Source organism: Sorex fumeus, unplaced genomic scaffold (genome assembly GCF_029834395.1).
Source record: "Sorex fumeus unplaced genomic scaffold, SorFum_2.1 ptg000072l, whole genome shotgun sequence".
In the NCBI taxonomy this organism is placed as follows: domain Eukaryota; kingdom Metazoa; phylum Chordata; class Mammalia; order Eulipotyphla; family Soricidae; genus Sorex; species Sorex fumeus.
Window position 1 is genome coordinate 38,503,373 of NW_026606129.1, and position 27,302 is coordinate 38,530,674.

General features: G+C 36.3%; 1 protein-coding gene across 4 annotated transcripts in view; it reads left to right on the forward strand.

The window, feature by feature from the left end:
- The first annotated feature begins 2,630 nt into the window (after positions 1–2,630).
- ARPP21 (cAMP regulated phosphoprotein 21) overlaps positions 2,631–27,302 on the forward strand; it is a 160,629-nt gene continuing 135,957 nt past the window's right edge. The window contains exon 1 of one of the 4 annotated variants that reach the window (XM_056129898.1): positions 2,631–2,971. The gene's annotated coding sequence lies outside the window, so the exon portion shown is untranslated. Of the gene's footprint in view, positions 2,972–3,568; positions 4,262–6,153; positions 6,293–7,435; positions 7,618–27,302 lie in introns of those variants that run through there. The other 3 variants (XM_056129897.1, XM_056129901.1, XM_056129902.1) reach the window with 3 other exon arrangements.

Consider the following 27,302-nt stretch of genomic DNA (forward strand, 5'->3'; position numbering starts at 1 on the left):
CACAAAATAAGAATGGGGAGCTAAACTTTTCTGGTTGAAATGCTAATCTTTTTCTCTTTCCCTTTTTCTTCTTTTTCTGCCTTGCTGTATCACACAGATTTGCAGGGCTTTAAACCCAAGTCTGGTGTTTAATAGACCCTAGACTGTTTTGTTGGAAACAGGGCAAATGGGAAGTCTCTCTAGGGGATTTGTGGGCCTTTATTGAGTTGGGGGAGAATGCCCTAAAGGGGAGCTCCTAGCAGCCTAATTGTTGAGGAATGATGGAAGTTCAACAGCATGGAAATTGTACTTCTCGCTTCAGCTAAAAAGGTGCTTATAAAGGTAGCTGGGCTATTTTAGCAATTTGCCTTATTTTGAAAATCCAATTTGGAAGCTTCATTAAAGGGCACTAATTTAGTGTCTTAGGGGAATATGTGTTTAAAGGAGCTTGTCAACAATCTTCATGTTTGCCAGTGTGTAGGTGAGCTCAACTCCCCAAGCTGGCATTCCTTGGTTACATATGTGCTCTTTGATTTCAAACATGATGTAAAGTTTAAGAGCACTGATGATGAGAGTGTAGCAGCATCAACTCCACGTTCCTTAGTCCAACCCTGCTTCACCATTCATTCAGGTCAGGATACTTTACGTGACCAAGAACCTCTGCAATTGGCAATTGGCCTTTAGGTCTGGCTTAAAGCAAGGAAGATACAGTTTCAGTGAGTTTAGGAGAGTAAACTTATGAAGGGTCAGTCATCTAGGGAAGTTAGTGAATCCAAAGGCACAAGAAAATAGAAACACTTTCTGAATGTCTAGAACAATCACTCATTGCTCACTGCCTGCCTAATATTCCCTCAAGAATATGTCAAACCCACATGAGGGAGACAAAATTTTAAGTTGGAAAGCTGAATGTTAATTAACTTCCTGGCCTCAAATAAACATGAGACTTTTGTAGGTCCTGGTTTGTTGGTAAAACAATAGAAGAAAAATTTAATCAAAGCAAATCAATGTTTATTCCTCATTGAGAGGCTTTCTTTAGTAAATGAAAGTTAAAATCCACAAGAAATTGCAGGACGTGCTGCCATCATGTCTCTACACTTAAGATGGTGAAGTGGTCTGTCTTGTTCTTTTTTATAATCACTGGAGTTTGTATTGAAGGTTTATCAAATTCTTCTTTTTCCATTTAATGTTTATAATTTCAAATCTAGTTTACAGAATCCAGTTTCTCTTTATTTCTTTCATCCTCCCTCCCTCCCTCCCTCCCTCCCTCCCTCCCTCCCTCCCTTCCTTCCTTCCTTCCTTCCTTCCTTCCTTCCTTCCTTCCTTCCTTCCTTCCTCTCTCTCTTTCTCTGTCCCCTATCCGCCCCCCCATATCTTTCTTGTGAACTTTTATTGACATCTGACTGTTCTAGAGTCTAGTCTCCTTTAAGCTAACTGTGTTGAGTATCTGCTTTTAAGGATTCCTGTTTGTAGATTAGTTCTCCATCCATTTAGGAGACACTTGGGTATAGACCTGCACAGAGAAAAATCAGAAAGACTGTTGTTCTTCCCATGCAGTCCCAAGTGTATGAATTTAGGATGCAGCAGAACTTGTCACAACAATTTTCCCCAAGGAAAGAAAAGGTTTTTTTTAGTACACAGTTTAAATGAAAGAAAGGATAGTTAACAACACATTTTTATTGCTTGCCCCTTGAATTCCCTGTGATTGCAACGAGGGGAGAAAGTTCCTGTCAAAATGCTTTTGGAAAAGACTGAGTATAAATGCTCAAAAATAGATTAAGTTAAAGGTCCTGAATTCTTTAGGCTTCCATTTTCCTGAAATATCATAGAGCAGATTCATTCTTATTCCAGTAAGAGCTGATCCCCCAGGGAGACAAATTGTAATATGTGGAAAATAATTACTATTCACCATGAACTGGTACAACCTTTTTCTATTTTTTTTATAATTTTCCAAAACCACACCTAGCATCTTTTGGATTTCTAATCACTTTCTTAGCATATATTAATATGGCCACAGCTGTTGAAACTGCATTTTTATAGAAAGTGGAAAATCCATCTCTTAATATTTAAAAAATTAAAATTATTAAAAAAATTTTAGTTATTAGACTTGGATGCCAATAAATGAAACCAGAAAGACTTGGGAAATTTCAAGACATAGAATATGTTGGTTTATTTATTTGTTGTTTTAGGGGGAGGGGTACCTAATTGCAGCTGGTAAAGTTGATTTTCTCCTCTTCAGTTTATTGTGGGATGGGGCGTTCATTGCCCCAGATCCACAGTTATCCAGAGACTACATTTCAGAAGCCGAATTGCTGGATAGTGTCAAAATGAGGTTTGGCAATTCCATGCAGGCGTGCACAACTATAATTTTGCTTCACATTAATAATAACCTAGCAAAGAAGCCCAGAATCAAATGCCTTGCTCTCAGCTGGGGGCAGAAAGCCAGAGGAGCTATCTTGGCTGGTGACCTATAATGTAGAAAAAGTGGGCTCCACGTTCTCTCCAGAGGGGTGGGCGGTATTCCGGAAATGTATTCCCGCTCCGCCAGGATCATTTTTTTTTTTTGGTAGTGTGTGCCCTGAGACAATGGGGGGAGAAAAATTACAGATAATAAAAATAGCACATCTCCAGAACAAACAGGAAATGCAGCGCTTTTATTTCTTCGGATGTCAACTCTGTTCCCTGCCCCACGCCCAGCCCTGCCTGGGTAGTCTCCGCAGCCCTTGGACCTTTTGCAAATCAGCGCTGCTGGGGGACCGCGCGCCGGGCAGTGCCCCCGGGGAGTGCCCCGGGCTCTGCGAGCCCAGACTTGGGGCTCTGCTCGCCACCGGCGAACCCCGAGAGCTGGAGAGCGGGCTCCAGTTGGGCGGGGTGCGGGGCTAAGATTGTGGGGTGTTCTCAGTGGAGTTGGGCTGGAGAGTGAGCAGCGCGCAGGAAGGGAGCGAGCTCGGCTGGGTCAAGAGTCCGCGGGAGTCGGAGGCGCCCCCTCGGAGCGGTACGCGGGATGTTGGGGCTCCTGGGCGGGGGCTGGGGGGTGGGGGCAGAAGGGGGTCGGCGTGGCGGGGCCGGGGTGGGATGGACGCGGGGCGGTGGGGGGTGGGGGGGAGGAAAGGCGTGCAGGTCTCCGCGGCGCGCTCGACGCTCGTTGCTGCCCAGCGCGAGGCTCACGCGCTTTGTCTCGGCTGCGGGGCTGCGGGGAGCGGCTGCGGCGGGTTGGCACCGCGCGCGCCCGGCGCGCTCCGACTCTGCCAACTCCGCGCCCCGCGGGCGGGCGCCCCGCGACCACCGACTCCGAGGGTGTGGCGCGGCGCGGGGCGGGAGTCTGCAGCCCGGGCAGCCGCGGGGGAGCGGCGGCCGCGGCGGCGGGGCGGAGCAGGGCGCCACCTGCAGCGGCTGTGCCAGCCGCGTGGGAGGGCAGCGACTCGCCGAGGGGCAGACGACGGGGGTGGTCAGGCGCGGGACTGACAGTGTGACAGAGGCGCGGACAGGTAGACGCAGCCCGACAGCTGGGGACAAGGAGATCGGAACGCAGAGAGAGAGAAGAGAGAGAAGAGAGAGGGGGAGAAAAAGAGAGAGAGGGAGAGAGAGAAGAGGAGAGAGAGAGAGAGAGAGAGAGAGAGAGAGAGAGAGAGAGAGAGAGAGAGAGAGAGAGAGAGAGAGACTCCTGCTCTCTCCGCCTTCCTTCCTCGACCCGAGGGACACTGCGTGGGAGAGAGAGAGAGAGAGGGAGCGAGAGGGGGGCACAGATCACCCCGGAGGGACCCTGCCTGCCTTCCGGGGGCCACGAGCGGCGCGGAGGGGCGGACCGACGACTCAGGCTCGGACTGACGGCGAGTGAGGGTAGCAGCTGCAGGAGCCGAGCCCCGAGGAGCCAGGACACCCGGCGCCGAGCCACGGGGCCGAGCCACTGGCTGTCCGACCGACGGACGCGCGCGGGGACAGACTGGCCGACTCCGGAGGGGGCGCGCCCACTCCCCAGCGCCCGGGCCAGCCCGAGCCGCCGCCGGCACCTTCCTTGCAGCCTGGGCCGCCGCGGCCGAGCCAGGATCCCAGCCAACGCCGCAGAGAGCTCCTTTGTACTAGCAGTTCAATAAATCGACCACCAAATCAAACAAACCAAAACTAAAAGCAAAAGCCAAGCCAAAGCAAACCAATCCAGCCAAATCAATCATTGAGAACAGTAATTTTAATAAAAAGCAAAAACTATATATAGATATATATATAACTAAACTAAAAATCAATCAAGACACCAAGACGCTGGGGGCACGTCCACAGTTCCGTCAAGGTAATAATCAAGGTCTTCCGACGTGAACATTGCGCGCCTTTTGTGATTTTTTTTCTCTTCTTCTCTGCCATTTATCTGTGCTTTTCTTTCTGACCATTTATAGTTTGCATTTTTCCATTGTGTTTGTGAAGAGCTGTCGTTGTATCTGTTTTGTGATTTTATGTGTAAAGTGGAAGGGCAAACTAACCCCTCCTTTAAATGGGGCAAAAATGGAGAACTGGAAGTCAATTGAAAGGGACATTTCTGTTCTTAAGAGATTTATGCAGGGCACCTGGTGGAAAGTTTAAAGAGCTTTTATGTCTTTTGAAGGAGACATATACAAGAGGCAGAAAGTTATGATGTGTTTGTCCTGGCTGGATAGGGGGTCAGGCTGCCTAGGAATTTCGGAGGGGTGGGGGGCAGGGGGAGGAGTGAGGATTGCTCCCCTTTTATATTTCGATTTTATATGTTTGAAATCTGTTTCATTGAAATTTCCAATTTTATGTCTTCTGTCTCAGGTTGTAGATGGTGGGAGAATTAAGTGGAATTGGATAGGTGTTTTAAAAGTTTTTTTTTTTTTTAAGAATAGAAATGGACTCACTGCATGCTTATGCTTACAAATACATCTGGAGTAGATGTGGTTGCTATTAGGTTTCCAAGGTTCAATACTTGTTCTCCTCCGTATAATAGAGGATAAGGGAGTTCATGAGAAAAAACAAAGAGAAAATTTTAAGTTGCAGGGATGGGCAGCTAGGGATAAAATGCAAGGCTAGAAGTCACCTTCAGGAACTGTGATTCAAGTGCATATATATATATATATATATATGTATATACATATATACACACATGAAGTTTTTTCATTTATGACTTTTTAAGTTTATAGGTATGACACTTCAGTCTCTCCAAACAAAAATAGTGTTCCCCCAAATTGAAATCTGTTTCAGATTTTGCTTAAATGTTGGATAAATAAATCCAAATGATCTGCATCCCCTTCCTCACTCACTCTGGAGATAGAAATTGCTATGATTGCCTTAAGAAAACAGAAATGGAGATGACAGGAAATCATTTTACATTTGATGGAAAGTTAGGAAATCTTTTGACACACACTTTAAAATAAATGCACCTACTTCTTTGATCCTCTGTGTTTGATACCAACAGGCTTACACAACATTCTTAGTGGGGTTTTTTAGTTAATATCCTTTTCACAAAAGGCGGTCCTTTGGAAGCCTGGAGTTTTAGCTATGTTTTGTTCAAATAGCTCAATAATCTGCTGTCTTATCAATAACCACTTCTGTTGCACTCCTCACGTGGATCATATGTGAGAAATTATGTATGCACTCTTTCAGATTATGTGGATTTTTAAGGTATGTATTTGTGCTTGATCCTGTCTTTTCTTGTCACATTATTTCACTTTGTATCATTTCAAACAGTTTTTTGAGATTTTCCAAAAAGTGAATTTAATGTATTTGTTTAGGAATACATTTCTTTATCACAGAGATACTAAAAGCTAACCTATTACTGTCTTTGATTATCTATACTATTATCATTTTGTTTTAAAAGTTATTTTTAGACATTTATGTATATGTGCCTTAATTTATCCTCTTTGGACTTGTCCGAAGACAAATGAGTTTCTCTTGATGAATGCCCATTTACCAGAATGCTTTGTTTAGTGAACCATATTTAAAGAAATTGATACAACTTTAAAAATTGACTTTCAGCTTCTCTGTGACTTAATTTTGGTACGTGCTGATTTCTCTGCCTTCAGCTCAGACAGAGATAGGTTTGTGAGCACTATAGATTTTGAAATTGCTGGTCTCCCAGTGACTTCCTCTTGCATCCCAACTGAGTATGGTTACCTTGAGAACTATGGCATTAGCCCTGTTAGAGCATGCTCCACTGGGGAGTTCAGTGCAGTCTATTTTTAATGCTATTTAATGAAGGAGCTAGCGCCTCACTCAGCTATAAAAGAAGCATGATGGAAGACAGAGCAATGCGTGGTTATGGATACTGGAGAAGGATATTTGGAAATGTTCAGACTGGCTGCTGGATATGGTAAAAGTCATATATTGTACTAAGAACAATCAATCATTTTACTGAATTACATATGAATCATTTGATACGTGTTTTCATAAACCTCTTCAGTAATTCTTAGAAAGAAGACTCAATAATTTGAATGCCTTAAAACTTAAGGGAGATATTAACCAGGGAGTTCCTTGATGATTTCTATTTTTAATACAAGCTGTCAGATTCTTGGGTGGTGAGAAGTGCAGAAATAATTTCAGATTCCTAAAATATTATTTTAGTGAAGAGAATAGAGCTTGTGAAATGCCCTATGCATAAAATAACTCACGTTCTTCTAAAATGTTATGGTACCTTGAAGTTCTGCCTTGTGATTTTTTTTTTCATTTTCCTTTATAAACTAAGAGTCTGTCTAGGTAGAAACTGAAACAGGAAGTTTTGTTGAACTTGAGTTGTTTTCTCACCTTACTTTGACATATGCATAGTAGATTATCTTACTGAAGGTATTTTTTTAATGTAATGAGTAGAGGCTGCACTAATAATATTTGGACTGTTAATGAAGAGGGAAAGATCTTAATATTATAGTGGGTAAAGCATAAAAAGCCATCTGTCTGCAACATTTGCATATATGCAGAACACCTGTCTTGAGGTAGAAAGGGAGGGTGTTCAGTCAGAAAGGTCTCAGTTTCTTATTAACAGCATACTATAATAAGGCTACTTCTTTGTTCAAAGTGAAGGTAATTAGACTAATGCTTATTTATAGTTGCAAGATTAGTAAACTTAAGATAAAGTGAATATTAAGCGGAGAAATCATACCATTGTCAAAAGAAACTGTGAAAATAATGTAAAAATTATTTTATTTTTTTTGGTCAATTTTTTTAAAGTCTTCTAAGGCACATACATTGCAAGGGCTTACTGTAATTTGTTGTTGTGGTTATATTTGTTAGGCTTTTCACCTGCTACTTCTGGAGGTGAGATAATCCCCACTGGCTGGAATATATCCCTTTGTGATCATGCTCTTTGGGACACAATGCTTATACTTTATTCAAGATTCTCGAGTCAGTGGGCACACTCTTCGGAATTCATTGTGCATTTTTTCCGTGGACAAGATAATGATAAGCTACAGGAGTAGATTGGGATGAGTCAGCCATGGAAGAAACAATATACAACTTAGCCAGGAGTGAATATGATTGAGAATTCTCATTAGTGTGGAAAGACAGTTTGAAGTTCATAAGGTTGAAAATTATAAATGAATGGTGAGAGTATGTTAGTTTAATTCAGGTATGCTTTGCGACATGGTTAGGAAAGAATATGGGATTTAAAAGTGATGTCGACACTGAAAGCCATTTCTTCAAATGGTAAGTACTGGCTTCTAGCTAGTACCACAGGGTGGTAGCCTGTTTTGAAATTTGTGAGTCTCTGATAAAGAAGAGAATGGCTTCCTTAAAAAGCATTGTGTCACTTGGAAAGTCCTAAGTCAATTTTGCTCAGTGATGATAAGTTTATAAAATATACTCTTCCTCTTTTCATATTTTTTAAGGAAATTGGTTTCCAAAGGTTCTCTGTTTCTGCTGACTTTGCGCTCTTTTATTTTTCATTCTAATATTTAAAGTTAAATATGATAGGTGATTTCAAGCAGTGACTCAAGTTAATGCTGAAGAGAATATTGAAGGTAAAATATTATTAGCAAAATGTATCTCTGAATAGATTTGTTCTTCTTGTGCTATCTTTGCTTCTGGGTATTAAGTTTCCTTTCAGGTGTATTTATGCCGAGTTCTAATAAATCAATTTTTTTCAGTGCCTTGGAGTCTTATAGTCTAAATTAATTTTGTTTGTCACAGATTAAACTTGACCTGAATGTTCAGAGTATTTGTTGCTTGTATTTGCATCATTTATACAAGGATTAAATACAAGATAAGACACAATGGAGCTAAAATATAAGCATTAATATCATATGCTTGACAAACAATAAAGTGTTTGAGATAGAGTATCGCATTCATTCATAGGTTTTTTTCAAGGTTTTGTAATGTTATCTTGGGGCCTAAAAATTCTCTATAGTCTGATATTTTCTTAAGGTATAATATGCCATATAACACTTGGATCGTACCTTTCTCTAAAATTACTGAGGTTCACCTGTGTCCTGTGAAATACAGGACGTGTAAATAAAAAGTAAATTAATAAAACTTTGTTAGAACAATTGAGGAGATTTTTTTAAAAAAATGAAATGAGTTGAATACACCAAATTGATTCTGTTTTCTAAATGAATCATTAACACTATTCGACACTCTTCTAGCTGTAACACAGAACCTTTGTATAAACAGTGTTAGATATTATTTTAATCAATGCCTATGCCATAGTAAATCAATATTTTCAATTCATCTACATACCTTTCCCAAGGAAATCTCTCCTTGCAGTTTATTATAACTCCCATCAAAATATATGTCAGTGCCATAAGTTATGTAAGATTTTTGTAAGTCTTATAATCAACTTATCCTATTAGGATACAATTATAATTGTGACTTATTAAAATGCTAAATTATTTAAAATTGTCTCACACAAGGTGCATTCATACTCATAATTGTCCTTAAGTTGTACATTATTATACAACTTGCTTAAAGTAATGTACTTTGTAGTTGATCCTTTTACCTAGCAATCGAAAATAATTAATTTTATCCAAATTTGAGAGTAGTCCACTAATAACTCTTTTAAAAACAAGCCCTTTAACCACGTTATAACATTTACATTACTTCAAAATAAGGTCACAGTTCTTACATTCCAGAGTTCATTGTGAATAGCACACAAAAAATGATTTGGATTTTGTTAATTAGATTGTGTGTATAATATTAGTTTTTAAGTTAAAAATAAAATGTGGCTTAATTGAAAGTGTTTAAGATCAAAAAGAATAAAAGTTGCATCACTTTTTATTTCAAGTATTTTAGCAAAATTTTAGAGATTTACTAGATATTTTGTGGTTAATGTCATTACGCAGTATTGCATAATACAATATACAGATTGCGGTTTTTTCCTTCAAATATATTCACGAAGCCTCTCTACCTAGTTAACTCTCCCTGATTGAAACCAACATAAACTATGAAAGAAATCTTTATAAAAACAGCACACGAAGGATGAACTAAGTGACTTCGCAACCAGATTTAGTGCTGTAATCCTTAATGGATGCGCATTCTTTTGTATTTGTATTGTCATTGGTGGTTTCATTATTACACACTAAATACTTGAGATAAAAATGAAGATTGCCTCCAGGGAATTGAAAATCAGAGGAATGGTGCTTATATATTTAGTGACTTTTCTTCTATTTTCATAGGCATAATACATAATTTAGAATATTCTAGAGGAATAAAATTATGCACGTTGGCACTTTGATCTTAGCTCAAACTGGAAATGAATGCAAGTAATGAAGGTAAAGTATGTCAAAGTCTTTAAAGATGAAAATGAAATTTAAATTTCTAAATTTTTTATAGTCCTACAAGTGTAAATATAATATCCGTACATCTGTGGTAAAGATGACCTAGCTACCATTTAGTTTTGCAGTAATTTGACTTGTTTTCTGGTGATCTCATCAACATTACATAAACCTAAAATCATGGGTCATCAGCAAGTGAAGAAAGGGCATGTACACTCAGAAAAACCATGGACTATAAATAAGCTTTTAACTTTTTTTTTGCTCACAAATTCAATAGAAAAACATAAAGCTATGAAATTGCATTTATGTTTCTAAAAACCTAAAGCTAAAATTCTCACATAAAGCTCTAATATTAATAAGTAAGTATCTAAACTCTGCATTGGTATAGTTTAGTTGTTTTTGTTTACTTATGTATGTATAACTTCAATGATAATGTCAGTGCTTCTGGCATCTGACTTAAATACTAAAGAACTAAAGGACAGAAAACAAGTAAGTTCTATGTAAGGATGCATCATAATCAAGAATTTGATATTTGCAAGCTTCAATCCTCAAGCACCATTTAAAGAAAAAAGGGTTTTAAAAACCTTTTGGTTATAAATTTTTAAAAATTTTTAAAATTTTCTTTCTAAAGAAAAAGTTAAGATTTTTAGCTAAATATTGACTCTTTAAACCACAATATACCATACATTTTTCTTAAAATTGCTATTGCATTCTGCTAAGTTAGCTAATTCTCAGGAATTTACAACAATTTTTATGATGCTATTTCTTTTACCTGGCTTATAAGAGTGATTAAAAGATCATGCCTTTTAATTACATAGATTTACATAGTCTTTAAATTTCTTGGGTATGTTGGTACTGTAGGAATCTTAGCAAATTATTGATCAAATTATTGATCTTTAGAATACCACTAAAAATGACTTCAAAAAATTGCACTCAGTTGGTATTAATGATTCTTCATTTTATTCATACTCATTTTTATTTCACCTTGGCCATAACACATATGTTCTTTCTAAAGTTTCAAATCTTTTTTTCAATGGCCAAAACTCCCAAAGACTAACTAACAGAATTCTGGGCTGATCACATAATACAGTATGATATCATATTGCATGAACATTCTATTGCCGTTTCCTTTAAGCACAGCCAATGCTCTGGCAATTAGATAACTTAATTGTCCAATTATTACAATCATTATCTTAGTCCAGAGCTATGGATCACTTAGTTTTGAGTATCTTTCACACCTTCAGGAGATGAGAGAATAGATGTGATTAAAAATTAAATATATATGTATATGATTAAGAATCTCTTAAAAGTATACATACTATTGGACAAGAATGTAAGTGTTTCTAGAAGAGGGGTGTTATATTGTTACTTAAATGATGTCATTTATATTGTTTGTCTAATACAGTGTGGGGAGTTACAGACAGTGTGATGGTTTCATCTCAGTGATAATACCCACTAAAATTCCTATTATACCTGGTGGAGGAATGTCGGCCTCATATGGTTTAACATGTTGATGGAATATATTTTAATACAATTTTATTTTATTAAAATAAAATTTTTGAGTAATCAAAACGTAAGTATGGTAGGATAGCAATACCTCACTTCATGAATACTTATTTCCATAACTATGCCTTTCACCACCTAGACAATCAGTCCTGGTATTTGTCTTCTGGATAACTAAAAGTATGACTGTAACTAAGATACTAAACTTGCCTCTGCATTAAAGTTCTTTTGGTAAAGTTGAATGGCAACACTAATTTAAACAAAGTACTAATAACATGAAGTTAGCAATTTAATTAACTCCTCATTGCTTCAACTTTCTCATTAATAAAACATAGATTTAACACACTGTTCTGTGTATGTGGTCTATAAGATACCAAGCCAAGGTCATAACCTATCTAGAATCTGTTATTCTAGAAAGATCCTGATGCCAAATAAGGTCATTATCTTCTGTCAGAAGGAAGAGCTGGCTTAATTCAGAGTTGTGTAAAGAATAAAGTGTTTTGTCCAAACACTTTAATAGTTTATGTCTGCCATTAGAAGGGGTGGCTGAAGAAAAAAAATATTGAATAGCAATGTGCTGTAATGTGTCCATGATAGAATAACAACAAAAAAAATTAATCCTATACTAATAAGTGAGAACCCATAAGCAGCAGATTTGGGGTGGCACTAGAGGTGGAAATGTCTTTGAATGACTTAGAGATGTTAAAACAAGTGGAGTTTTGGGCATGCTCTTAAGTCATGGCACTCCCACATTAGGTTTTGATTAGTAGTCCCAGAGTGACAAGAGTAAGCTGTTTGGAGAGGGCAGATGATATGGTCTGTGATCTTAAAGTAGCTGCACTTAATTTTATTGAAAGGAGCTACTGTCTCAGATTGTTTTGTAATGTCCTGTACCTGAGTGAAAATGACCAGAGGAAACAGATTTATCTCAGAACTAGGTTTAATTCATGACTTCTCTGTTAGTAAATGGAGAACCACTAAAAGTGTTTAGCATAGCAGGAGAGCTAAGCCAGCATAAATCAGTCAAATTTTAAAATATATCATTTGAATGTCAGCCATTCTTCTAAGGGATAACACAATTAGAAAGTTATACAGTGAAAATTTCAGAAGGTATCTGCCAATATTTATAATTCTTTGCTATTCAAATATTTACTGAAAAACAAAGATAAACAAAGTGTGGACAGTATGTATAATATACATAATATTTAAGGATATGTAAGCATAATGTATAAAACAAACAAACAAACACTGTCCTCCCATTGTTCATCGATTTGCTTGAGCGGGCCCAGTAACTTCTCCATTGTGAGACTTCTTGTTACTGTGTTTGGCATATTGAATACTCTCCATAGCTTGCTAGGCTCTCTGAGAGGGTCAGAGGAATCAAACCCAGCTGGTCGGGCTGGCTGCACGCAAGGCAAATGTCCTACTGCTGTGCTATCACTCCAGCCCAAGCATAATGTATATTTTTAGAAATAAGTTCGTAAGTAATTTATACAAAGGTAGGGTTTTTTTTTTCCATTGTTCTTAGCAGATATTTATTCTAAACTTGTTGGATTAAAGAGCAACCTTTACATTAATGATCTCTAATGTTAAAAATTTAAGATTAGTTCTATGTAAAGTTTGTTGTTTCCCCTTAAGTTTCAGCTTAATCAAATTTGATTCATCTTTCTGAGAATATGTTGAATCACAACTTCAGTAGATATTAGTTTGGCTCATAAATAACTTTCTTTTTCAAATCTCAGGCAATGACTGACTTCTAAAGGAACAGTAAGTTCCCTAAACTTCAGAATGCCTCAACTCAATATGACTTTTAAAAGACTAAGTGGAATTTTATGAAAAAGATATACATTTTTTTAAAGTCAAAAATACCTAAGTGAAATAGAACTACAGTTTAACAATATGGTCGTGGGGAGAAGAGATACAGTAAAGCAAGTTATGAAACAATTTTAAGCTACAGACAGGTAGAACCAGAAACAACTCCTGTTTAATGGACATGCGTTTTCAGAGACATTTACCATTGTGAAGGTGATCCAAGTAGTGAGGAAAGAATGTACTTCTCTAATGGACTGAATTCAAAGTGCAGTGGCATTAGAAAGCAAGGGTGATTGGAGTTGTCAGGGAGGAGGGAGAGAATGAGAACAAATAGGGACTTCTAGAGCCCTCTTACTGTCTTAAGCAAAACAACTACAATGAAGATATAGAAGAGTCACTCTTCTCTTCCTATGATAGGATTAACCAGGGTAAATGAGGGCCATTCAATTCACCTAGAACTAAGAAGAACTAGATTAATTTTTATTCCTAGCTAAAAAAATAATAGAAATCTAATCTGAAAAGAAGGGTTTGAGTTAACTGAGTAAGGTGAGTTGGCTTTCTTAACTTGCCTCCTACATTTTAAGATATGGTAACATGTATCTTAAATTCTGATGGAATGAACTCCTATTCACCCATCTACTTTCCAAAGAGAACCCAAATCAGGTTTCTTAGAGAGATGAGCAATATAGTCTCTTTCTTCTCCAAGACTGAAGCTGGGTCTAGGAATAGGTTGAAAGTAGTAGATTCTGACACAGTTGACATTCTCATAAGGGAACCAGAAATAAACTTTCTGCACACACTATGTCATAGTAAGGGACCCTTCAGGCAAGTTGAATTGTGGACTGGTTGCATGTGTTTTAATCCAGAAGACTTGTCTTTGCTTAAGTATTAACATACTTATTAATTATTTGATCATTTTTCAAAGATATGTTGATAAATTTTTATATGCACAACTCATGCTAACTATTTGTATAACTTGTATATATAAGTTTATATTACTTTGGGAGAGTTTGAACAATAAATTTTAAATGATTATAGTAAAAGGGAACTAAAAATTAAATAAATAGGACAGTGTCTTTCTTGAGTTATAAAGCAATATAAATTTGCTTTTTTAAAAAAAGAAGATTATTGTTACCATAAATTCCATGAGGACACTTGACACAGTGTACCTCAGGGTGGAAACCATGTTGTTTCCAGAAAACAAAGATGGAAGAATGATAAACACTATTAGTAAGTTGTTGGGGAAAGATTCTGTTGGTAATAGAACACAAACTCAAGTTAGCATTTGATAAATTTTCTAACATTGTGCAGCAAATGATTAAATTAAATGTATATGGAATAGTATGAGCTATTCACATTCCTTTTTTTTTTTTTTTGACTATCTTGGATCGCTTCACCAAAAAGAAAGAAAAGAAAAAGGTTTCAAGTAGGCCTAGAATTAGGTTCAGGCCTCACTCTCCTAATAACTTTGTTAAACTTTTTAATTTCATGCTTCCCATTTCTATAATAAACTTGAGAGATTTGGAGATAAAGTACTTAGCCCACTGATACTATTACTGTTTTACCCGATGCTGATATTTTTAGTATGTTTTGTCCTCATCACTACCTTTGCTTAATTCCATAGGCATCTCATATATAGCACACCTAATTTTGAGAATTCATGATGTGATTATTACTCTGAATATTTTGTTCATGAATAACATGAATCATACAGCAATAAATAAATACTTCTGTGTCAGTGGCTTGGTGAAGAAAGGCCATTTATAATTCCCAAATTTCAGACCAATATTTAGAGGCTATAGAGAATGAGGCATAATATTTTATAAGCTTAGATGGACAGTAGACCCCTTTGAAAAGAAATGTGGTCATGGATAATTTCAAAGTCCATGGTACACTAAATTCTATGTAGCATTCTGCTACCTAATAACAATATGCAGGGTGTAAAAAAGTGTTTCTGCTGCTTACTTAAAAACAAACTACATCTCCATTGAGATGTCTAGAAACTGTAGAGATTAGTCTTAGCACACTTATAGGAACAATTTGGGACTTAGAAAACTAGAAATGGTTTCACATAAAATTGTAGTAAACTTGTGATTTTTGCATTTGGCAGATAAGGTCAACAGAAATGTCTAGCAGAAACGCAGAAACTGTTCGCACAATCAGTGATTTGCCAACAGATCTAGAGAGAGGATGCTCCAAGATTAATGATTTCTTAAAATCACTAGATGCAAAACCCACTAGAGTTGGTTTTGATGTTTTAAAGGAAAAGATGAGGGAATTACACTTGTTGCATCTTGACTAACAGTTATTAATTAATTAATAATTAATAGTTAATTATTAATTAATAACTGTTAGTCAAGAAATTTACAGAAATGAGTCAGACTCATACCTGCAAACTTGAAAGAGGCTGATATAGTTTACTGCAAGTATTGTTGTACTGAATTGTAATGTACTGAATTGATGGAAAGCCAACTTTGGGATATTCCTGAGGAAATAAATAAATAAATTGTAATATGTATGTATATATGTATATATAAAGCATACTTCTTTCATATATATAAGAAGTATGCTTTATATAAAAATAAGTATGTATGTACATATACTTTTTTTTGAACTTTTAAAGGAAAGTTACTGAGTGGCCATTTATGGAGGAAATCTATACTTATTTCTGTATTGATTGGGCCATTAAGGCCATTTGTTATGCTCTGCAGGAATTACTTCATTTGGTTGGATCCTCCTGCTTTCTGAATTTACTTACTTCTTTGGGCAAAAATTCTGTCAAAGTAGTCATGCAAGATTTTTGTAGTCTTGTCTATTTTATTTGTTGAAACCACAACACAGTGATGAGTATCCTTTTACAATGCTGATATTGTAAAATATTAGTAATATAAATCCCACCATTAAGAAAATGAATAATGGATGAAATCCTTCTTTAGGAGACCACACCCATAGTCTAGGAGTTTCCCTGCTTCTTTTCCTTTAACTTAAAGTAAGTCTTTTTTGAAATTTGCTACTTGATAAGGGGGAAAAAAAGGAGAAAAAACCTATAATACATCTAAACTCCTAACTTCAGTGATTTGACCTTCATTATAAATAGACACCTAGAGATACCTAAAGTGCAATATTTATATTTTTTGGGGGGGTAGGTAAAGGTAAAGGCCCTCCCGTTGATCATCGATTTGCTCGAGCGGGCCCAGTAACGTCTCCATTGGAGACTTTGTTGTTACTGTGTCTGGCATATCCAATACTCTCGGTAGCTTGCCAGGCTCTCCGAGAGGGGCGGAGGAATCGAACTCGGGTCGGCTACGTTGGCCTCTTGTAAGGCGAACGCCCTACCCGCTGTGCTATCGCGGGGGGGTAGAGGTGGGAAATAAAATAATTAGATTAATATATAACTTTAAAAATGTATTTAAATGAGTGGTACTTAATTTTTTTCTTTTCTAATGGATATATGGGATTTGAACTTTTAAATGCATTTTTGATTGTCCTTTTTTGCAGGTTTTACTAGTTCAGGCCTATGGCCTTGTTTTTCAAACCTGTGACCCTCAGTCAGCAAGAGAAGAAATGTTCTGCTACTGATATTTTACCTCCTACCCCTTGGGGAGAGCTAATGTCAGGTAGTTAAAACCTAATTCAGCCAACCTGCCAACTCACATTTAGGCAATTTACTATATTGAAGATTACATTTTCAGTTTTTCTAAAAATGTTTCTGTTAAAATCATCTAGAAAACATGAATTACCAAGAGTGTTCTTGCTTCATAAATTGTTCTCAGTTTGTCTTCTACCAAATCTTAATAAACCCTGACACCTGGAACACATGTGTGTATGCATACACACTCACAACCATACACTTACACACTCCCACACCCTCACACTCTCACACATTCTAAATCACAGAAGCACTATCACTGTTCACACGTGTGCGATCGTACACACATACATACACACACTAATTTTTTGCCCAAGCTTTCTGTCTTTGTCAGAGAGAATGACGGTTACTATGGGCAGATGTGCAGGATCAAAGTGACCTTTCATCCTCTAACCCTCAGTGTCAGTTTCTCAAATGAAGGAAGTGGTGAGGTTATCACCACTTTCAGCCCTATTCTGAAATAAAAGTTAGTATAGTAGGTTTGGCACACCTATTTTTTAGTTAGTTGTCAATAGTAGTGACTTTGTTAAAAATATTTGAAAAGAGGTTAGGGACTCTGCTTGCAATAGTTAAAAGGTGAAATCTTGATTTGTTACCTGAAGCAAACTCACAACCTTAAACCCAACTGGTTTTATTGTTTTCTTATCTAGCCTAGCAGAAAAAAAGGAAAATCTTTGAAACACTATTCATAAATAGATAAAACTTGTTTTAACAGTAGTAATAATATACTTTACATCATATATAGAAAAATATTTTCTATTTTTTTAACCTGTGAGCTAAGTGTACTTACATACATATTAAACAGCGGAAGAGGATCACCTATAATTTAATTTCGGGGAACTTTTTTTCTGAAGAGAAAGTGCAGCAAAAATTGAATGTCTGCATTGTCTCTAATTACTCTAAAAATGCATGTACGTATACATATACATATATAAATATGCGCACATGTATATACACATATGTAGACACATGTATAAATATATATCTTAATACATATTAACTTAGAATATGCTTATATTATAAAATAGTAATCCCTATTATTGTGTCATTAACAATGAAATGACCTTACTGAGGACCTTTTTCTACTTAATTTCTTCTGAATTTAATTTCTTCTGAAATTTATTTTTATTCTTATGAACAATATCCCATTAAGGACAATTGTTACCAAAGGGAGTCAATGAAGTAAAGAAACTTGCATTTACCCATGCTTCAACCCATCAGCTTTGATCTAGTGCAAGGCAGATAGAGAAGGAAGGCTGATAAATTTATTAGTTCAAATAAGGACTTAGGGATTTTGTTATATTTTAAGTTTTTGATTCCATAGCTCTTCCCCAGGGACCAAAATCAACTATACTATCTTGTAAATGTTGCTTAGTGCTCTATAGCCCGTATATTAACACAAATGGGCTGTCCTAATCCTTTAGTGAATTCTATTATAGATGTAAGTCAGTGTAAGTGAATAAGTATGTCACCTCCAAAGGATATCACAGACTATGACTATGACATTCTTCCTTTTTTACCACATGGGGTTGGGATGGGAAAATTTGTTCTTGAGCCAGCAGTTCTCACACCTGCATGGACATCCAAAGCATGAGTGGTTGACTAAATACAGGTTGATAAACCCCATCACCAAAGTTTCCAAATGAGTGAATGCAGAATGAAGTCCACGTATTTGAATATCTAGCTAGTTTTCAGCTATTATATAGCTGTTTTTGCTAATCTAGAGACCACACTCTCTGAGAAACGTAGTCTAAAATATAACGTTAGTCCGAATGTAGAATTTGCATGATTGATGTTTCACAGTATGAACTACTAAAGAAACACAATAAAAGTTTAAGGCAAAAATCAAAATTCATTTAAATTTACTTTAAATTAAAAAGTACTTTCCATATATAGGGTTTCTAAAGAATAGATAGCACTGTAGAACTGTCCTTCCGTTGTTCATTGATTTGCTCAGGCGGGCACCAGTAACATCTGCATTGTGAGACTTGTTACTGTTTTGGGCATATCGAATACGCCACAGGGAGCTTGCCAGGCTCTGCGGTGCAGACGGGATACTCTCCATAGCTTGTGGGGCTCTGGGAGAGGGACAGAGGAATCAAACCTGGGTCGGCCACATGCAAGGCAAATGCCCTACCTGCTATGCTATAACGAATAGGTAAGAATTGCAAATCCGCTAGTCAGAAAAATGTGCCTCTGTTTTACATGATAAAAGTGACTGCAAGTTTATTATTTATTTTTTTTATGAGATAGTGTTCTAAGAGTCAGAAGTATAGGGTTATGAAAGATCTAGTCTAGAATACTGGTTTTATAACTAAGAAAAATTAAATAAACATTGATATGTACCAGAGGTTAAACTGTTAACATGAAAACATGTAGACAAAGCTTTCTGACAGTTTTATTTATAATCATTTTAAGCTGAAGCAGCTCAAGTATCCTTCAAAGCATGACTCTGTAAGAAAACTCTCATGCTTCCATATAAAGGAATATTATTCCACAATAAAAAGGAAAAAGACTATTAATATAGACACAATTTTGGATATCATGGATATCAAGAATATAATACTAAGCCTAACAACTTTATCACAAAATTCACAGACTGCATCATCTCCTTTATCTAACAACTTGAAATGGTAAAAACTATAATGTCAGGGGATAAGAATATGTTAATTATTCCAAGGAGATAAGTCTACGAGCACATGTGCTTTAGAAGGGATTACATGAGGACATGTTTTGGGATAATGGAACTATTCTATAGTCTGATGGTGATTACACAAATATATATGTATTAACTCTTCAAACTGCAGGGTTCTCTGACCCCACTGAGTCAAATTTACATGATTTTCAAAAACATCTTTTTTATTTGTGCCATGTAATTGGATTTCCATAATTAAGTGAATTAAAATCATAAGTTAATTTAAATAAGAATGCTATGTCTCAAGCAAAAGGAAAAAAGTCCTTTTGGTCTTTGAACTATACCAGGAGTTGTCCAGGTTTAAACTTGGCTCTGAGTTGAGGCATCACTCTTGGCAGTGCTATGGAGTTATATGTGGCATTAGATATGAAACGCAGGTAAGCTGCATACAAGGTAAATACCTTCCATGCTGCACTATTCTTCCGGTCTGGAAAAAATACTTTAAGAATGTACAAGAGAAGAATTCTTCATCAATGTTCCTAAGGTCATCTTCTATAGGTAATGATCCTTAGCAAACTTTGGAACATGGAAAAATCCTAGGCAACATTTGTATAACATAGTCTTTATTCTTGTCTTCCCTGGCACCCTTTTTCCTATTTCCTCATCTGCCCTTTTCTTAGAAATTTTTCCTGTAAGCATTGCCATTTTCTTTTTTTTATTATTTTTTTCTTTTTGTTTATTTTTCATTTTGGGTCACACCTGGTGTTGCGCAGGGGTTACTCCTGGCTCTGCACTCAGGAATTACTCCTGGCACTGCTCAGGGGACCGTATGGGATGCTGGGAATCGAATCCGGGTCAGTCGTGTACAAGGCAAACGCCCTACCCATTTTGCTATTGCTCCAGCTCCAGCATTGCCACTTTCAATCATGTTTGTTTTTATTATTTTTACTTGCTGAAAAAACTCTGATACCCTAAAATGTCTCCCAGGTACCTTCCACATATGAGTATAAGCCCTATGAAATTCACAGCTTGAATACCTCACTGATAACTCCCTGAAAGACTTGTAGAAAGCCCTTGTTGAAATAAGTATAATTTCTAAACACTCAGGTATCTAGAAGTATCTAGAAGGTGGATATTTCTAAAACCGTTAGCACTTCAGTTCCAATCAGAGCTCTAGTCAGATAAAATACCTGATTTCTACCCTGAATTTCTGTACTTCTGTTAACATTTCATTTCAGTTTCTACCAACCACAAGATAATCCATAAATTCTTATATAGAACTGACCTCATTGCACCAATTCTAGGGACATAAACATGTGAGTATCCAAATCTAGCCTCATGGGTTGCGGTTGTATTTGTGAGCTGCTGGTGTAGTTACATGCATTAACTACATGTTAAATTCACATTCCCAGGAAGAGAGACAGGGAAGTTTAAATGCTTGGTGCTGCCCGATGCAAAGCAGTACTTTTGTGAATTTGTGCATGATATTTTCTGTCTTATTTTAAAAATCTTATGCTTAGACCTTAAAAGTTCTGGTAGTTCAGAACTTCTAGATGTTAAGGCATGGGAACTGCCTGGTCATGTCATAACTAGTCCAAGAACTTTTCTGCTGAATTTAAGAGGCTGTTTTCCCCTGGATGACTATAAAAGTACTTGGCTGAGAATTGTGAGAAAGATTCCTTTTTTATCACTCTTTCTATGAATTTTCTTAAGAAATAGAAAAGTATACAAACTAAATCTTAGAAAGGTTTTCACTAGTGCTTAATGGATTCTCTTTTTTGCTAGAATTATGATTTCTGCATAAACATTCTCTTACCAAAGATAGTCAACTGAGTTTCAAAAGACAGCCATGGATTGAGATCAGATCACCAGAGAAGATGTACTACTCCTCAAAGCAATCTCTAAGTTATACAGATTCTAGCATGGTGGTCAAAGTGGTATCTCCTGAACCTCAGAAACAAGCTTTCTGCCCACTGATGTTAATCAGAGGCATGCTAACATTTAACAAGTTTATAGGAAAAGGTTCTGTTTTAGAATTAGTACAGAATAAAATACTGAGCATTTTTTTTGTTTTTGTTTTTGTATTTTAGCAAATCAGAATTTAGGACATCCAAGGAAACTTCAGTGATGGAAATGAAGTGCATGTTTCTGGTGAGGGATAGCAGAGATAATATTCATTTATAGTAGAAAACGTAGTTGCTTTGTGGTTTGGCATCTTTATTGATAAAGTACCTCTGATTTAATATATATACATATATATAAAATAAAACAAAATCCATATATATATATATATATATATATATATATATATATATACACTTGGGTGTTACATTTACACCCATCTAGGCAAATGCATACCATGTGTTTAGATTTAACAATGTGTTAGGAAGAAGCACTTGAAAGAAGCACTCAAATAAGTCTTTAAGACTCATTTTTTTATACAAACATTTAACATTTGTATAACAATTGTGTCATTTGACCTTGATCAGGGAATTACTCTTTCTGAACCTTAGTTTTCTACCTCCTTCTTTCCTTCCTTCCTTCTTCCTCTCTCCCTTCTTCCTTCTTTACTTTTTTGGAATATGTGTAGATGAGATTAGTGATAGTAGAATTAGAAACTAGTTTTAATGCATACTAATGTTTTTGGCACAAATTATAGTTAGAAAACATGCTAAGTTTTTATAGTATGGGTTAATATATCTCATTATTTAAATTGAATTAAATTTAAGTTGAATAAAGTACAAATCACCATGGAAATTTATTTTTATTATCTAGATACTCAATTTGTGATTTACTTTAGAGAAAATTGATATTATTATTAATTACCTTTGGCAACAAAGAATACTCTCCAGCTTGTTCTACTGATGGCATAAAGTAATTTTAATATAACTTTCATTCCTGTACAACAAAGAGGTAAATATACTTCTATAGAATGAGACACTTAATGCCTTTAAGTAGTTGCCTTTTAGATAGGTTCTATCTGAACTAACCACTCCTTGGCCCCTAGAATGATGTACTAGGCTGCACTTGTGCTGGGAGGAATTTCAAGCATGAGGACACAACTGTTGCACACATGGCCAGACATAGACTACAGGCCAATCTGCTACAGCTGGAAAGAGCAATTAGCAGTTAGATGAATTAGGATCTTGTTTATACTGTTGTCCAAGATAATCAATTGTTTGTCTTAATGAAGTTGCTCTATCCAAATCTGAGGCATTAGTCCTCATAGTTAAGTGATAAAGTCTTTGAATATCATAAATGATGTTTACATTTCACATCAGAAACCCAGTCACAGTCTCATTTTATCTCACCAGACATTGGTAGTTAGATGTGAATTATGTATATCCAAGGTAGTCTTCTGATAGATATAAGAAAATTGTGTGAACTATTTCAGTCATATTTTGGACACAAACATACTTTAAAAGACACCTTCTGTGTGAAGTCCCAACACATACACACACACACACACACACACACACACACACACACTATAAATACTTGAACACACATGTGTGAAATAGCATTTTACAAAACAAGTCATGACCTAACCAAGAATCAAGTATATAGCATAGTCTAATAATATTTTCTTGTGGGAATCAAACTTAAGATTTCACATAGTCAAGAGCTCTACCACTGAACTTCATCCCCTCCATTCCTGGTCCTGAAATCTAATTTATACATGTTTTATTCTAGTTAATTTTCCCTACTCTACTCTGCAATCCACTTATTTATTTATATATTTTAAATTATAACTAATTATTCTTGTTTATGATTTATGAATAGGTTGGCATTCATAATTTGAGAAAACTTTATCTTTGCATATGTTTATTTATGGAACATATTTGAAATTACTCTCTTTTAGCTTTGTCTATGTAAATTAAATCTCATCATTTATCAAGATTTTTATTGATTATTCAGGTAACTTGTTATCTAAATAATGGTCATAAGTCACTACTAAACTAAAACCAGCTTTATCTAGAATAATTATTGTTTAATAGGGTGGGCAGTGTATTTCTAGAAAATTCCAGCTGACCAAGTTATGTTTTTTCATTTAACCAGACCACATAAGAGCAAGTATTTTAAAAGGTGAAAAGTTTAAAAAACACGTTTTAAAATGTGAGAGGCTTAATATACATGCAGTTAACATTTTACATAATTGAAAGAAATAAGACACCTTTCCTGGTTAAAATTATTACGGGGAATTCATACACGGCATCTTTTTTAAAGCATTTATTGCTTTCTTCTTATGATACAGAGCCTTTGATGTTTTCTGGAGACCCAGAGGTAAAGCCCAGCATAGTTTATGTCCATCGGGAACTGATAGCCAGACTCTTAGAAATTTCTGGGACTTGTGACACTGCTAAAATGAAGTCATGTGCCCTGAGAGAGGTCAAAGTGAACTGAGAAGGAGCAGATCATACAGCAGAAAGACAGGAATTTGTCAGGGAAGTAATGCCTCTGAATCACACTATTGACTGGCTACTACATAGTTTTGGAACAGTGATGTTGTAAAAGAAATTTCTTAAAAGGGGGGATCCTTTTGAGAATGGAGCTGTCTGTATTTTTATTCTAAAAGGTATAAGAGTTTCCTGCTTTATACTTTGTGCTGTTCAGCAACTCAGTCAAGAAACATGTGAGTACAGCATGCTGCCTGGATGTGTAGATTCCTGTAAGTTCCTATAATAAAAATATCAGAGAGCTGTTTTATGACAAGTGTCACAGGTGTGCATTGCACCATCTGCTGGCATAGGGAGAGCATGAGACACATAGCCAAGGGCTGAAATATGTTCTCACTTAAGCATTCTTGGCATCTCTCTCAAGGATTCTGAGGGTATGGAACTTGACTTTTTTTCTTGCTTGATTAGGCACAAGACAGGAGTCCTAATTCAAATACTAACCATAAGGTGTCACTTCAAAGTTACTGGTGCTCTTTTAATATTTATATTTAAAGAGTATTTCTCCCCCCACTATTCTGGGTGACTCAGGGACCTTGTCTATTTTTATGCTAAAAAGTGAGTGCCATGACACCTAGCAGTGGTGGGCTGGCTCTCGAGAGGAACACTTGCTCTCCCACACCCATATGTGCTCTTGGCTTCAGACTGTGATAAGATTCTTCCAGATGTGGGTTCTGCCTCATCTCCAACCCCCATGCATATACAACCTAATGCACATTTCCACTTTAGCCTAATCTTTTGCTTCTTCAGGCCATCCTTACCATAGGCTATAGCCTGTGACCTAAAATAATCTCTGTTGTCCCTTTTCCTGGAGAATGTTTAGAAAGAAAATCATGCTTTGACTCTTAAGGAGGATGAGAGAGTTTTTTCCATCTCTTTTATGAATGAGAGCAGGTTATGCTGATGAAACAGTTCATTCTTAAAATTATAGTTTCCTGAGGATGTGGAGGAAATATTTCTTTTCTTATAGAACACTACTTCCTACATTAACACAAAACTTTTCTTTTAAAACACTCTTTTCTTCATCCAGATAAAGAAAGGTGCTTTCTTTGAATTGTGGATTAGTCTAACTTAACATTTTTCCTTATTAGATATCAGTGAATTGTACAACAAGGATTCATTTGGAAGCCACTATTTAGAATACTTAGAGAAAAACTGAACCAATAAGTCCTGTTAAGCTAAATTGAATGAACTATTTTCGAGGGTTGGAACTTTCTTGGTGACAGATCCTGGATGGACCATATCTGTCTCATAAATAGTGTCAAAACATCTTGTATCTAGTAAGAGCCGAATAAACCATTGTTTATTGTGTCTGTTGATATATTAACAGAACTTGATTACACACATAATCACACACATAGATTGTCTCAACTATTAACCCTAGATATCCCACGAAACAAAATGTTTCTACTTTGACCAACAAACCACCTCAATAACCACCTCAATCTTGTGAAATGTCAAAGACTGAATGCAATTTAATGTAATTTTATTGATTCAGTGTCATAGTATGAAAACTAGTTATTGAGCTTTGCTCATGAGAATAATGATTCATGCTGATACTTCACTCCCCACAGGCCTATCTACAAAGAATAATGAAGCACAGGACAATGGAGGGCTACAGTGCAATTAACTCAGTGCATCTTTATTGGTAAAATTCCTAGAATACTGCTCATCATAGAGGAACACAGTATAATAGGAATAACCTCTCTTACACTTGTTTCAGAAGATCTTAAAATGATAACTCACATGCACTTTATCAAATAATGACAGAAAAATCAGAGCATATACATTTCTGATGACCAGCTATAAAATTTTGAAAACCATCAATATGTAATGCTAATTGATCTTATTATGTACTGCCTCATCCTCAAAAGTATATTTTGTATATAAGCAACACATGTACAAGTTTTCAGGAAAAAGTGAGGAATAGTCAGTAGCTCCTAACTTGTGCTGTATTGGACAGGGTTCTTTGCCTCCTAGTCTCAGTTATCCTATATGAATAATAAACAGTCTAAACTCTCTGGTGATAGATGAGAGTGGAATTGATGAGATGGTTTATATCAAGTGCTTAACATTTTAGGGGCTTTAATTAAGCAAATAACCAATTTAACCACCTAACTAATTTAACTAATAAGGATATCTTGAATACAAACTATATGCTGGTATGGTATTAGAAGTTTATGGTTTGAAGTCACATTTAGTCACAGAGGAATCTACAAGAAGTCATTTAAAAAGACATACATAGATTGTTATGTAAACTAAATCTTTGTGAATTTTAAATATAGGCCATTGTTCATGTATGGGTAAAAATTCAAAACTTTGGGAAGAATAAGAGTTTTTTTTTTCAGTTGGCTTGAATTAAATATATGGTCTCATATCCAGTAACTCAGAAGTACATGTTGTTATATAAGGACCCAGGGCGATAGCTCAAGTGGTAAAACACATACCTAGAATGCACAAGGCTCTGAGTACTGCCCTTAGAAGATGATTTTCTAAACTCAGCAATACTTAGCCTTAATTGGCTCTGACTCTGAGCCATCATGGGGCCTCCTGAGCACCACTGATGTGTCAACAAGAAACCTATTTAATGTTTTTAAGTGTGAGAAAACACAAAGTGATATACAAGTGTGTACTGTGTAACTATGTTTTAATAGCTTCAGAAACATTTCAGCATTTGGATCAGCAATGAGGTGTCAGGAGTTAGAGAAAGTAATTTAAAGTAACTGCTTTGAAACCATGCCATGGTTTCTGATCTGAGTTCTATTACAACCAGAATGCATTTGCAACCTTCAAAGGATATTCTGAAGGTTGAGATTGGATTTTCAAAGCCAACTGATACTGACTCTAGTGTCTACAGTATCCACTAAAGAGAGTTCTTAGGATCAGCACTATGTTGGGAATGTTTTGGCAGGGAATGGAGCAGGAATAGCAGAAGAGAAAGCAAATTGCAGCTCAGGTCAAAGGAGGAGGATAGTTTTGGCCAGGTCCAGAGGGCCCTCTGTGTATAGAACACTTGAAAGGTAAAGATGGTCAATTCTACATTCTCATCTTCATCAGTAATTGAATGTGGACTAGTCAACGTAAGATCGTTCTCTGTGGGACTCAAAACTCTGTAGTGGAAACCTGTGGAGAGACAAAAAGTCCCTTGCAGAATGAAATAGGTCTTCCCCCTTGATCAATAAGAAAGCTGAAAGATTAATACCATGATGCTCTAAGTGTAACATAATGACTAGCTCAGTGTTTAAAAAAGTAGTTTTTCATAATTTCTAGGAAAAAAAGCCTTACCTAAAATGATGATGATTTCCAAAGTAGCTGTGATGTATAAGGGGTTTTAAATTTTAAAAAATTATGTCTGGAAATAAAAATCAGCAAAACATCAATCTCTCTCCTGTATGAACTGAAGCTCAGTTGGAGTATGTGGAGGATATATTTTTAAGATTATTGAATATCACACAAAAAATGTTGCAGCAACACATAGGGACTTCCATCTCCATTAGGAGTGATTCCTGTGTTCAGAGCAAGGAGTAAGCCCTGAGCACTACTGGATGTGGCCCCAAAACCAAAAGCCA